This window comes from Drosophila virilis, chromosome 3 (genome assembly GCF_030788295.1).
Source record: "Drosophila virilis strain 15010-1051.87 chromosome 3, Dvir_AGI_RSII-ME, whole genome shotgun sequence".
Lineage (NCBI taxonomy): Eukaryota > Metazoa > Arthropoda > Insecta > Diptera > Drosophilidae > Drosophila > Drosophila virilis.
Genome location: NC_091545.1, coordinates 23,687,622 through 23,700,491, shown reverse-complemented (window position 1 = coordinate 23,700,491; position 12,870 = coordinate 23,687,622). Strand labels below are relative to the sequence as shown.

Genomic DNA, 12,870 nt, shown 5'->3' with positions numbered 1-12,870 from the left:
CGTTTTATTTCATCGCATTCCTTGTGCGACGGCAGACGTAAATAAATCTTCACTGCGAACCAGCACAGCATCATCACCAATTCAAATGTCCTGCTCCTTACGCTTGACCAGCTCCGGATCTTTCGTGACATTTGTTGCTCCATTGTCTTCTTGCGCGTTGGCTGCCAAATTCCCGTTTGGTTTATTATTGACCAGTTTGCTCGCATTATTATTACTCGCACACAATGCTGACAGTTGGCTATTGATTTATTAGCCCGTCTCTCTTGCATTTCTGGTCAACGTTTGTGGTCGCTAGTCCCTCAGTTTGCCTGGGCTTGAGGATTTCCACTGAAGATTACGGCATGCCGAGAGTGTCAAGGGTGTCTATTAAGGCGGGTAAGCTGAAACTGTAGATTCATTGCATACCATACGAAGCGAATTACAATAAATATTCCTTCGAGATTTCCTAATTTAATAACTTTGTAAAAAACGTGATTTTCATGAGGAATGCGTTTTGGACTTCAGTTGGGCATTTGAATATGCGATTCTCATGACTTTCCATTACTTTAGCTCAAGTGAAAGGAGAAGAGGTAGAAGAACATCATAAATCATACACACCAGCTTATCGCTTTTCTATGTGATTCTCACGTGTTTTAATTCAATTAATTACATAAATTCATTTAGTAAGAGCAGAGGTCGAAGAATATAGGATATCTAAAAAGTTTGTGCTTTGGAGCATTAATTTCATATTATTTATGTGACCAACTGCTAGTTCACTTTTATTAGGGAATTCTTATATCAAAGTGCAACCTTAACTAGTTCGGAATGAAAGTTTGCAATTGAAACCAAACAAAAATCGTAAACAAACCACAGAAAAGATGTCCTGCTGGCAACTTACTTAAATAAACACAATAAATAAGTTGGAATTCAAATTAAAGATGTCGCTTTCGGGGACGGGAAGCTGGACGACAAAAGCAGCTATACGACCAGATGCCGTGCAAAAACGCTCGGCATTTTGGGCAAATTGCAAAAGTTGCAACAGCCGTACACAGATGGCTCGGAGAGTATGAGAAACAGACGCCAGCGCAGTTAAAAGCAACAATAAAAACCGTTTGCAATGTTTGAGATAAAAATTAAAAGACGACGTCATTTAGCAACCGAAATGCCACACCCCCACTGCCCATCCATGCTCCCAGTGGATTCAGTGCGAGTCGCGTGTGTGTCGTCTGTAAATAGCGCACAAAATAGACATTAAAACCTGCATACCCTCCACGATGATGTTGTCCAGCAGAAGCAACAGCAGCAGCAGCAGCAGAAGCCAGAACACGTTGACGTTAAAGTTGAGGTGTATGTGCGTGTGTGTGTGTGTGTGTGTGTGGGTGGCTGTGTGTGTGCCGCTCCAGCTCCAACTTGCAGCTAACCAACTGATTTCGTTTAATTTTATTTGCACGGCTTGCTGGCAAATGTAGCTTTTATTGTTTTCGGTTTTGGACTTTGGTTTTATTTGGCTTTTGTCGGTTAAGTTCATTGCGCAAAATGCCTTCGAGGGCTTTCTCTGGGTCGTCCCAGACGTCTGCCCGGTGTCATAAATTCGATTTGTGTAGCATAATTTAAGGCGTTCGGCGTTGATGTTGCGCTGATTAGATTTGAGCACGGCAACGAGCCAGCTTAGCTGCCGGGGCGTCCGTTTTAATTGTTGCCTCAACATCAGCGTCACCTCATCAGCGGCATTTACACGTAATGGCCAACGTTAAAGTGACTTTTGGGGCAAATGGAATGAAATGAATCCTCCACTGGACGCCATTAACTCTCGTTTAATTGTGCGCACTTTTATGACGAGTGCCTGCCAGAGTTGCCGCAGCTCTAATCCGCCGCTCATGTGGCAATGGCAGCGCCTTATCTTATAGCTTTTAGCTGGGACCTTTATGTGCCACAACTGAAGCTGTAAAATGGGTACGTTACAGAACACCTCAAATGGTTGCTGATTGAGATAAGCGAAAAGCAGCGCTCAAGAGCTTAAGAGTGTTGAGAAACTTGTGTGAGTGAGGGACTAGCATTCAGTTGAGATGAATCAGTTAATATTTGATCGCTCAATAGCTTTAAGCAAGCAATTGCAGAAAACTTGAATCTAACTGCTAAATAGGGTTTTCAAGTTCTTTAAATCTTTTAGTTAAACTAATCCCTGACACAACTTTTAAAATACTGATAGATATATGCAACCTATTTGTGGGAGAGGTGTCGATAAGTAATTGTTGAATAAAGCAATATATAAACATTCCTGTCTAAATTTTATAAAGTGCATAGTGAGTGTGTTGAGGTGCAGTGAAGATCGTAGAGAGAGCTCTGACTGAAACTCTGGACCATCTGTCGTCTGTTCTCCCGAATACTAATTTAAAGAGAATTAATGTACACCTTACTTACCTTAACAGGTAACAGCCCCTTAAAGGGGCTATAACTTAATAAATGTATTTGATAAATGCGCATACTCTTAATATATATGATAAAACACAGTTTAATATGTTTCGTAAAGCGAAGTTTACATAAAATATTTCCAATTTGGTTGAGCCTGCGGCAATAACTTGATAAAACTGCAGTTAAATCATAAGCCCGTTCGGCCCAACCCAAAGCGATTTGATGCCAGAAACCTGAGCCAATGCCAGACTGGCCTCACAGTACAACGTGACCAGCAAAGCAATGCACAGATTTTGTATTTCCATGCCGGGTACAAAAGGAGCCGCGCACTTTTATGACGGCAACATGCAACAAAATTGAATTTTATGAGTGCCCCTCTCTACCACTCGCTCTCTGTCTCTCTCTCTTCATGGGTATTTATGAATTGTATTCTTCGTAAGTTTTTAACAGCAAAAAAGCTCTTGGGGTGCCCAAACAACAGATGACAAGTAAAATTCTACTGAATGAAATTGAACATGACAACTGTAATGAAACTTGTTTCGAAAGCTGTGGGAAATCAAGCAAGCCACCGTGGTACTAAGATAAAGAAAAGGTAATTTAATAAAAACAGTTGTCAAAAAGAAACCATTGATTAATTAATCAATGAGCAATAGGATTCTAGCTCGGACTCTCGATCTACTTACTAGTTATATTTAATTAATCTATTATATTTTCTAAATTTTTGCTATTATTTGGCTCCACTGTGCGCAGTTCTTTCAAAGGCATTGTTGGCTATTAAAAACGCCAAACGCGATGACATCTTTTCAATTCATTTGAAAAGCTTCGCTTCCAGCTTATCGCCCCGCTGCCCGCCGGCCTTCAGTAATATCGGGCATTTAACTGCAAAGCAAACAATCGTAAGAAATGCTTTTATATATCCAATGCATAGAATATAATCCATATAAAAAATTTTTAAGACCTTTTTCGCCTAACGCTCGAAAATTAATTTCGCTAACAATCGACTGAGCTCGTTTGGGAGCAGGCATTAAAATTAAGGCGGCGGGGCGAAAAAAGCCGTCCCCAGGCGGACCGCACACGCACCACATCGCACTCCAAGGCTCAATGAAGCGCTTAACCATTAAAATCAATCAAAGCAAATTTATTAGGCAACATTGTAGATGGCCACGACCAATACTTTATTTGAGTAGAATCGAGTAGAGAAGTGGCCATAAAAAAAAAAATAAGGAGAATTGAATGCAAAAAGGCAATGAAAAATCAAATCAGCCAAAAACGATCCAAAAAATTATGACCGACTGTCAAAAGATAAACCCCTTGAAACTGTAGACGCAGACAATCGTCGCTGTTATGAATAATACTGCCCGGCCCCGCACCGTTTCGCTCCGCCCACTAACCAACCTCCTGAAAAGCCATTCAGATACGGCGGTCATCTCGTGTCGCTGCGTTTTTATGAAGTTTGTTTCAATTGTTCGGTTTACGGATTGGGCATCAGATTTTTCGCTTTTTTAGTGCTGGTAATTAAAATTCATTTGTCATACTTTGTTGACTGGCCAGACAATGGTCGCCCTTTGTTGCGCTGCTTAAAATCAATTTAGCATAAATTTTGTCAACATTTTTTCTGTTTTATGATCAACGGGAACATTGTTGCCAAGAAGTTCTCGGAGTTTATACATAAATGTTTATAGATAGTTTAGAGCATCAATTGAGCAAATGAAGCGTTCGGTTGCATCTCCCCGACCCGATGCCCTGCTCAACTAGACGAGCGGCTGTCAATGTGCGGAAATGATTTTGCATATCCTTGCCGCCAACGAGTTGATAAATTTTACAGGACACGCCCCATTTTTTATATCTCCTTTTAGGCAATGCCACAACCCCCTCGTGGCAAGCATGATTTTAATAATTTTAATGGTTTTGGCAATTTACAATTTTTGATAAATTCTTTTTTTTTTTGTTCGTTTGGAAATGGCAACAGCTTAAGCGTCCAAAGAGTTAATTTGATTGCAAAATGTTTGCATTTTCGCATGGCAACGTTGAGGTGCGTAGCGGCTGCCAGGGGGGGGTACGGGTGGTATTGCCAGAGAGACAGTTGACGGCTGCGTGTAATCAATCATTTTATCAATGCGCTTGCAAAAATGGCAACAATTCCTCCACTTCCTATGCCATCAGCCTCGCTGTCGTCGTCCGTTCCGTAATCAGCAAATTGTCTGCCCAGATCGTGACTTTGCCAAAACAAATTTGCATATTTTTCTGATTTTTCTTTCAGTTGTGCGCAGTTGGCGCTAATGAATAGGAATACGGGTACAAAATATTACAGTATATTGTTGTAGTTGACAAAAAAAATATCACAAAAAATATTAGATGCGAATTTACAGCGTGATGTGTTCCCTTTAATTTTGGCAACATTTGGCAGCCAAGTTCAAAGTTAATATGCAAGTCCTTCTGTCGAGAATTCAATTGTTAAGTTTTCTACAGTTTTTCTGCAACTTCAATGTTTTTCTTTTACATATTAACAAGTTTATTGATATATTTGCGGAGGGCACTAATAGCTTGAATCTGGAGAACATCCACCGTACTAGTTTGAGCCCAACATTTTTATTTTTAGCTTATCACAAGCCTTAAACCTTAAAAATGTGGCATAACACGAGCTGCATTTGGTGTTTGGAGTAGATGGTTCAGGGTATCCTTAAGTAGAGTTCTCTTATATATTTGGTTTGTTTGAAAATATTATTGTGCTATTAATAAGTATTTGATAGTATAACACAACTCAAACCAAGGCATTGCTTTAAGCCGGGAACCAAAATACCAAATATTTTTTCAACAATGCTAATAACAATGTGTTTAGTCCTAAGTTGAGGACATCTTACAGTCGAACAGTCAGTCGCTCCACCTGAGTCTGCCTATTTACCTGATTGTAGTTCTTCTATTAGCTCGTAATTACTGGCCACCGTTTGCCACTTAGCTGTCTGCCTATTATCCATTTCTAGTTTGATTCACCTTTTGTTTGTTGGTTGGCCCAACAACTGCATGCAACAAGGACAAGGACTGGCTAGCATATGCCATGACGGAGTCAAAGTTGAAGCTCAGACGTGCTGGCCAAAACGCAATGATTAATGAGTGAATTATGCGCGAATAAACAGCCAAACAAGTTCAAAAAGGCAACTGCCGCATACCCTATCCCCACAATTTGCACCACTCCACATCTCCGCCCATACGCTAGTCTAGCTATTCAAAGTTCTCTTTGTCTGGGCGTCTCGTTGTGTGTATTTTGGTTGGCTGGTAACATGCCGGCAGCGTATTACCCGGCAACAGACGGCGGACGCGTACGTAGTTCAAATGATTATGCACAGAAATGTGTACAATTTTTTATGCACTCTTTTGTATTTGAGCTATGGCAAAAAAATAAGTGAAAGAAACGCTGGAAAATGGGAAGGCATTTTGCTATAACTACGATAGCAACGACTGTGGGTATATACCTTTTGACGTGCAACACGCGGCGTATGCGCAACGTTCGCCATAAATCTTGAATTCGAATGGGCTGCGAAGGAAGGTGGTGGTGGTGGGCGGGGGGGCGTCTACAATCGGCAAACAGCTGCTGTCATACGCTAAAGGCAAAGTTCTCATCTTTTATTTATTTTAGATTTTTAATAATCATTTCCTTTAGCTTTTGTATATATATATATTTTTTTTGCTGTTTTGCATTTTGTTTCATGTTTCAGCTGTCTGCTTGTATTAACAATATTCACTTCGTTTTTTTTTTTCTACAACATTTTGGTGCGCATTTTAATGAATTTGTTGTTAATATGTGTGCGATATATTTGGCCGGCTCCACTGGCCACATGGCGCGTCGCCTTTTTCGCCATTTCTCCACGCTCAACCATGTGGCACGCGCGCGCGACTCTTTTGTTGCTGACATTTGGCGCTGCTTTTTACGAAATTTGCGCTTCGCTGCTAATTAAAAATTGTGTCTATTTGCATATTTGTAGCACGAACCGTACCCGGCTCGCAACACAACCGCCCATGCTCCCGTGCTAGGCGTGGGCCAGTCGAACGCCTGCATTTGAGTTCGGACACCGCCCGTTTGTTTGTTGTCTGTTGCAAGATCCTTAAAAATGTTGCCCCACATCCCAGACGCAACGCTTCAAATTTGCTGCGCTTGTCCTTTGCCTTTTCTATTTAAGGGTATGACGCGGGCAGCGGGTAACTAACTGCTTGTAACTGTTTTTCAATGTTGCGAGCGCAACATTTGATTGTTGGCCTACCCCTGCCACAGGCGGCCCAAAATTTAATTAGCCTTAACTTTAATGAGTGCATTGAAAAAGGCAACTCGTATAGTAACTAACAAGTCGAAAGGCAAGCAGCCTGACCCTTGAACCGAACCCTGCAACTCACTCACTTCTAATGACCTCTTTGATTAGACCCGGGCACTGGCTGCAGGTCCTGGGAGACACTTGTAACCTGATGTCAACGCCTCGCTTAATAGTCCCGTTAGTTGCGCCTGTCAATAATAATAATGAAAACAGCTGCCATGTCCTGCCCACCTGGGCAACGGCCCACCGGCGAACACCTGTGCGTGGGGCGCAAACTTTTGGTCCTGGCAACTGTCAGTTTGACAATTTACGTTTAATTTACAGCTGCGGTCAGTTTGCGTCAGTTGCGTTTGCTTTGCTTTGCCAAAGTCAAGTGGCTGGGGTCAGTTTTAGATTAGTTTTTCATATGAGCGAGGCAGGAAGCGAAAGAGAAAAGTGTCGCCAACTATGCACTCTCTGTGTGTGTGTGTGTGTGTGTGTGTGTGTGTGTGTGTGTGTGGGTGTGTGTGTAATTAGCGTGTTTTATGACTGCGTTTGGTTTTGAACTCCTTAGGGTGCAATTAGCTGACAGTTGGAAAGTTCTTTGTTTCAATTGGTCTCAGGGCGTTTGATCATGTGCGGTTCACACATTTCTAAAAGCAGTTTAAAGAGTTTGAAAAATTTTAGTTTTTCCACGCATTTATCGCCATTCAGAGTGGATTATTAGTGTTCAGGCCCATATTTCGCGATTCAAAGTGGATTTGGCGTTAAAACTTTTATGTGTTCTTATTTTAGTCCAGCCTTAGCATCAAATCATGATTTCGTAAAGCAACCAAATAGAAATCAGGATTGTAGCCAGCTCATCAAATAAAAATGATCCGTTTTCTCACCCATATTTCGCTATTCGGCGTGAATTCATATTTAAGGCAATTTTGTATTCATAGACAAAAATATTTAACATTTTCATCTATTTTCCGCATTTGCAGATGAAGTTTAACGAAATCCCGTCTAAAAGTAAATTTACTTTTTAGAAGCTAAACTAGCTTTGACATTTTGCACTCTGCGTGAGGCACGAATCAGTCGGCCATTCAGTCAACTCGTCAATCGGATCAAACAAATACACATACCGGACTAAAAGCCCATTAACAGATCTACGAAGTCGCCCGCTGAAAGTATGGTGAGTCCTGCATTATGCTAGCAAAAGGCAGAGCCTGATAATCATTTTATTAACATGTGCAGCTAAGCGGCTTAAAAATGAGTCAGTACCAAAAAAAAAAAAAAACGAGTGATATATATTCAAAATATAAACTGGCAGCGCAACAGACATGGGTATATATATATATATATAGATATATGACGTAGCAATATTTAAACTCAAACATATTCAAATCCGAGTTTATGGGCAACGCAAATAAACCAAAATGAAACTGGGCTAGAGAGCGAGGGAATTTGAGGGGGGTGCACAGAGTCAAGTGGCGTCAGTGCAGGACTATTGAGGACACCCGTCGCCCTGGGACTCATAATAATAATTAAGCCGATAACACTCGCAGATTTTGCACTTGCCAACTGGCATGCGGTCGGGCGCTTGTTGGGCGGCGGTGTTAATGATAGTGCGGGTTGGCATATAAAAAATGTCTGCAGCGGCAAATGTTTAATTGTTACACATATGCAAACAATAAGCCGAAGGGGCCAACAACCCTCAGACAGCCCTAAAATATAGATGAAGACAAAAAAAAAAAAAAACAAAAACCTAATGCGCTTATTGCGGGCATGCAAAAATTGCACGTGCAGGATACTTCGAAAAACCTTCTGACTTGGCATTTTTAGTTAATTTTATCAAAATAGTCGACAACGAATGTGTGTGTGGCGGGTAGTTTCAGTATTTAAAGGCTCGACCAACGTTTTTGGCAGCTATCAACGCGTCTACACAAAAATTTCGTCACTTTGGGTGGGTTTCCTTTTTCATTTTGTTTTTTTATGGTTTGTCTGGCGCCGCGTTGTGTTTTTAAGGCCAAGGTATGGTTAAATGTAACAGATGTTAACATGAGGGATGCTAATCATCAGGGGCTGCGCTTTGTGCGTGCGAGTTCAAGTACAAAATAATGTTGTATCATGGCAATAAATAGTGTGATTAGGTTTTTTTTTTTTGTTTTCGAAAGAGATCAGCGCGAGGCAGCGGGCTAAAAAGACAGTTTATTGTGTTCAAAGGTCATTAATAATAATATTAATAATAATAATAAGAGGTATAAGCACATTAATGGCTCTTAGATAATAATATTTATACAATATTATTATAATAACATTGCTTACAAATGTGTTAAACACAGAACTAAGATAAAATCTACTTGCAAATATACCAGGGAAACTTTTGGGTGCCCGATTTGACTCTAGAATAAATTTTTAAATTTTTCAATGCTACATTCCCAGAACTAGAAATTTACTAATTGTCCAGAACTTACAGCTGGAGCTTAAAAATAATTCTTAAGCACAAGATTCGTGGAACTAGATATCTATAAATGTTTACTTAAGCTTACAGCCACAGAAATCTTTTGAGAATGAAGCTTGAATCTAGAAAGTCGCAGGTGTTCATGAACAGTTGCTGTCTGGCTAAAGCTGTTCCATTGGTCTTATCAGTTGGCAAGCGATCAAAACTAGGCGCCATTAGCACATAGTTTTACCCATGCCCAGGACAGCCAAGGCTGGAGCTAACAATAGGCTCTAATGTTGGTCAATTAATAAGCGAGCACATATAGAAAGGAACTGCCTGCACTTTGCGCTAATATTTCCTGCCTTTATTGCGATAAGGATCAGCTAAAAAGCAAGGATTGCCCTGGCACACATACAAGGGGCAGCGGAAGCACACATTAGTTGGGCTTGTACAAATACATCATTGTGTCAGAAATGAATCCTTTTTTGTCTAAACGAGTGGCCGCTTGCACTAATATTTCACTGTGAACATTTACGCGTCGCTGCACCTGTCCGCCGGGCACAACCAGTTTTTGTGGTCAACGCCCACGCCAATTTGGAAGGGTGTTAGCCGGCACTGGGCCGGTATCTTGTTGTTGTTACAATTCGGTTAAAAGTCGGGCCAAACAAACGCTGACATGACATTCCATTAGCACACTATTTATCAAAGAAAGCAGCAGCGGTCAGTCGCAGCGTAGGGGCGCATCCTCAAGCCGCACTTGTTACCTCAGCCAGGTGATCTTATCGATGCGAGGGCGCTTCCTTTAGGGAAATGCCCCTTGCCTGACCTCGCCTGGCCTCGGCTTGCATAATGCAGGCAATTAGTCAAACTCTGCTGACATTAATGTGCGCACTTTTGTGCATTTTGTAGCAGCCAAAAAAAAAACAAAATAAAATTTGGTCTCACGTCACGTCAACCATTTTGCAGCTCAACGCCTTCGGTTATAAAAATTCTACTTTTAAATTTATGCAACCGATCGCCGCAGGTTGATAATTTTTAATTTGCTTCGCACCCTCCTTGCTGCCCAGTTAGTATGCTAATTTCAACGCCTCGGCTTTCTTTTTATGGTCAGCCATGTGTCGAGCCGCGTTTCGGCCGTAATTAAGTGTTTAGGCTGCATCATTGCCGGAACTAGAAGTTGGGCGCCTAAATAGGCGACAAGTTCCGGGCGGTAACAGCTCAATTTGCATTTTGTTTTCTTTTGTTTTTCTCCTTATACGTTTTAATTTTGGGTTCGAAAAAGTGTACGAGACAGTTCAGTCAGTTGTAAAAATGTTTACGTTTACGATTTTTTAATAGTTGGCTCCTTGGCGCGAATTTTACGAGATGTCGAACGAAGTAAAAAAAATACGAAAATATATAGAAATATATACAGGTGCACCATGCCAGAGGATTACGACAGACGTTTGTTGATTTAATTAGTCGATTTATATGCTACTGCTTTAGAAGTAATAGGTGTTTTAATTTATGACAAAATTTATATAATTACTGTCAAATTGGTAGTTAAAAACTTTTACGAGCGGAAACAATATGTGAACTGTTGCAGTTTTATAAGTCGAAACCGAAAACCTACCTTTTAGTCAAGTTAACATTAAGTTTTTGTAATAAAATTCCTTAAGTATAAAATATTTATATGTGAATATTTTGTGAGTTGGTTTTTTTTATTAGCCAGTTTTAATTAATGAAATTTGGCATAAATACATATTTATTTGATACAGACAGAACATACACATGTTTGTGGGCGAAAGAGCTGGGCGGGGGCCTTATTTTTGAGAAACTAGCACGAAACAAGATACACTTGAAAGAAAACAAGGGGAGTGATCTAGTCGGCAGTAGCCTGAACCGTCTCCTACCAACAACGAATGCAGATTGTGCTAAGCTAGCTCTTCAAACCGAAGAGATTTGCTTGGAAACGGGCCAAGATATGGACAGACCGACGATCATGGCTAGATCGACTTGGTTATATGAAGTTTATATATACATATGATCAGCGATATCTTACATATGTCATGATACAATTAGAATACTCTGTTAAAGGGTATACATATTCGAAAAAAAAAGTTATACTAATAATAAAAGTGGTCGCTCATGAAATAAGCCTAAGTCCCAGTTGTGACAATACATTAACCTGATGGATGTAATATAGTATACATATATGGGAAGTAATATTAATAATAGAGAATGTTTGTAAACACATATTAATTTGTAAGTGCAACTGTGTACAAGTCGCGCCCAGACAATTGCTGTTGCACACCTCTTGTGAGTCTGTGGCAGGACTCAACAATAGATCAACAAATCTGCGCCTTGACAATGACGACTACAAATCGGAAAACACGCCGCCAAGCGCGTGGACACGTGACCGGGCAACAACAAAAACCGACAACAACAACAACAACAACAATAGTAGCATCAACTCGAGAGAAATGAGAAAGAGAAATGTCACTTCCGGCGGCTTAACACATTTAAACATGGCCACTGTGGACCAGTTTGGATGAGTGTCACCCTCTCTGGCTTGGAGATGGGCTACTTTCTAATTTATGTGCTGTCAATTCTTTTGTCATTTTCTAAGCATGGACGGAATGGCGGTTGGGGGCGTGGTATTCTCGTCAAGAGCGACGCCTGCTAGTCGGCCGCACTTAATGAGTCTTAAGAAAAATTATTCGCAATTAATAATTATGCTCATATTGTTTTCGGACTATCGGACCAAACCAACTGTACCCACAGTCAATTAGGGGAGGTCGGCAGGAGAATTCGATTTGGGGGCTGATGCCGGGCAACTTGTTATTGCAGTTTATTTGATGTTTGTCATTTAATCATTTTGAAGTAGACTTATTTGTTGTCATTTTCAGAAGTGCCAAGAATGGGCACTTGATTGATTCAGAGTGAGCGAGAGAGAGAGGGGGGGCAGAGGAAGATTCAATGAAAGGTTAAGGAAACATGGTCAAGACGATTTACAGCAGGCATTCAGCAAAGCAGCTTCTATAGATATGTACCCTCTCATGTTTTAAGTAGACCATTTCCAATTCTAATAACAGCTACGCGTGTGCTAGTAAAGATAAACAAGTGCACTATAATGGCATAGATATTTCGGGTATGCACTTTGAGACTGCACCTCAGTCACATAACTGCCCACATTGGGCGGCAACAATGTAAGCTGTAGGGCACTTGATGGCCCTCTCCAGCTCCAGCCTCGTGATAATGTTAAATCAACATTATTTGGCCAGCCATGCATGCGTAATGCGTCTCGAAATTGTTGCCCGGGTGCGTGGGTTAGGCGTGTGGGCGGCAAAGACAATTTGCGCCTCAGTTCCAAAGTTTGCATTTAAATTAAACGATGCCGTGCTGTTCATAGAGGGTAACACATAGAGTTGGGCGCAAGTCGTGCCCAGCACGAACACGAGACGAACGGAAAAGTATTGAACACGTCCGAGAAATTTTCAATTATTTGCCTCTTTTCTTTAAATATGGGAATTATCTTTTACGCGTGATACTTCTTATCGTTACATATTTAAACATAAAACTCCTATATTGTATATCTCTAACTTCAGGTGTTTTTGGACTTTAGAGATTATGTTTCTCGTGTTAGCGAGGCTTGAACGACACACGCCACGTAACACGACGCATCTCTAGTAAGAGCCCAAACTCCTGGCACATTACTGGCGTGATAAAAGTTTAGCACTAGCAACTACGCACCGTAAACCGGTGCTTAATTCAAGCCATGGCCCAAAC

At 40.9% G+C, this 12,870-nt stretch overlaps 1 protein-coding gene across 1 annotated transcript in view; it reads left to right on the top strand.

Annotated features, from left to right (window-relative positions):
• The window catches only part of hid (head involution defective), a 207,097-nt gene that overhangs the window by 22,555 nt on the left and 171,672 nt on the right, over positions 1 to 12,870 (top strand). The window contains exon 2 of the mRNA XM_032434372.2: positions 7,661 to 7,851. The gene's annotated coding sequence lies outside the window, so the exon portion shown is untranslated. The remainder of the gene's footprint in view (positions 1 to 7,660; positions 7,852 to 12,870) is intronic.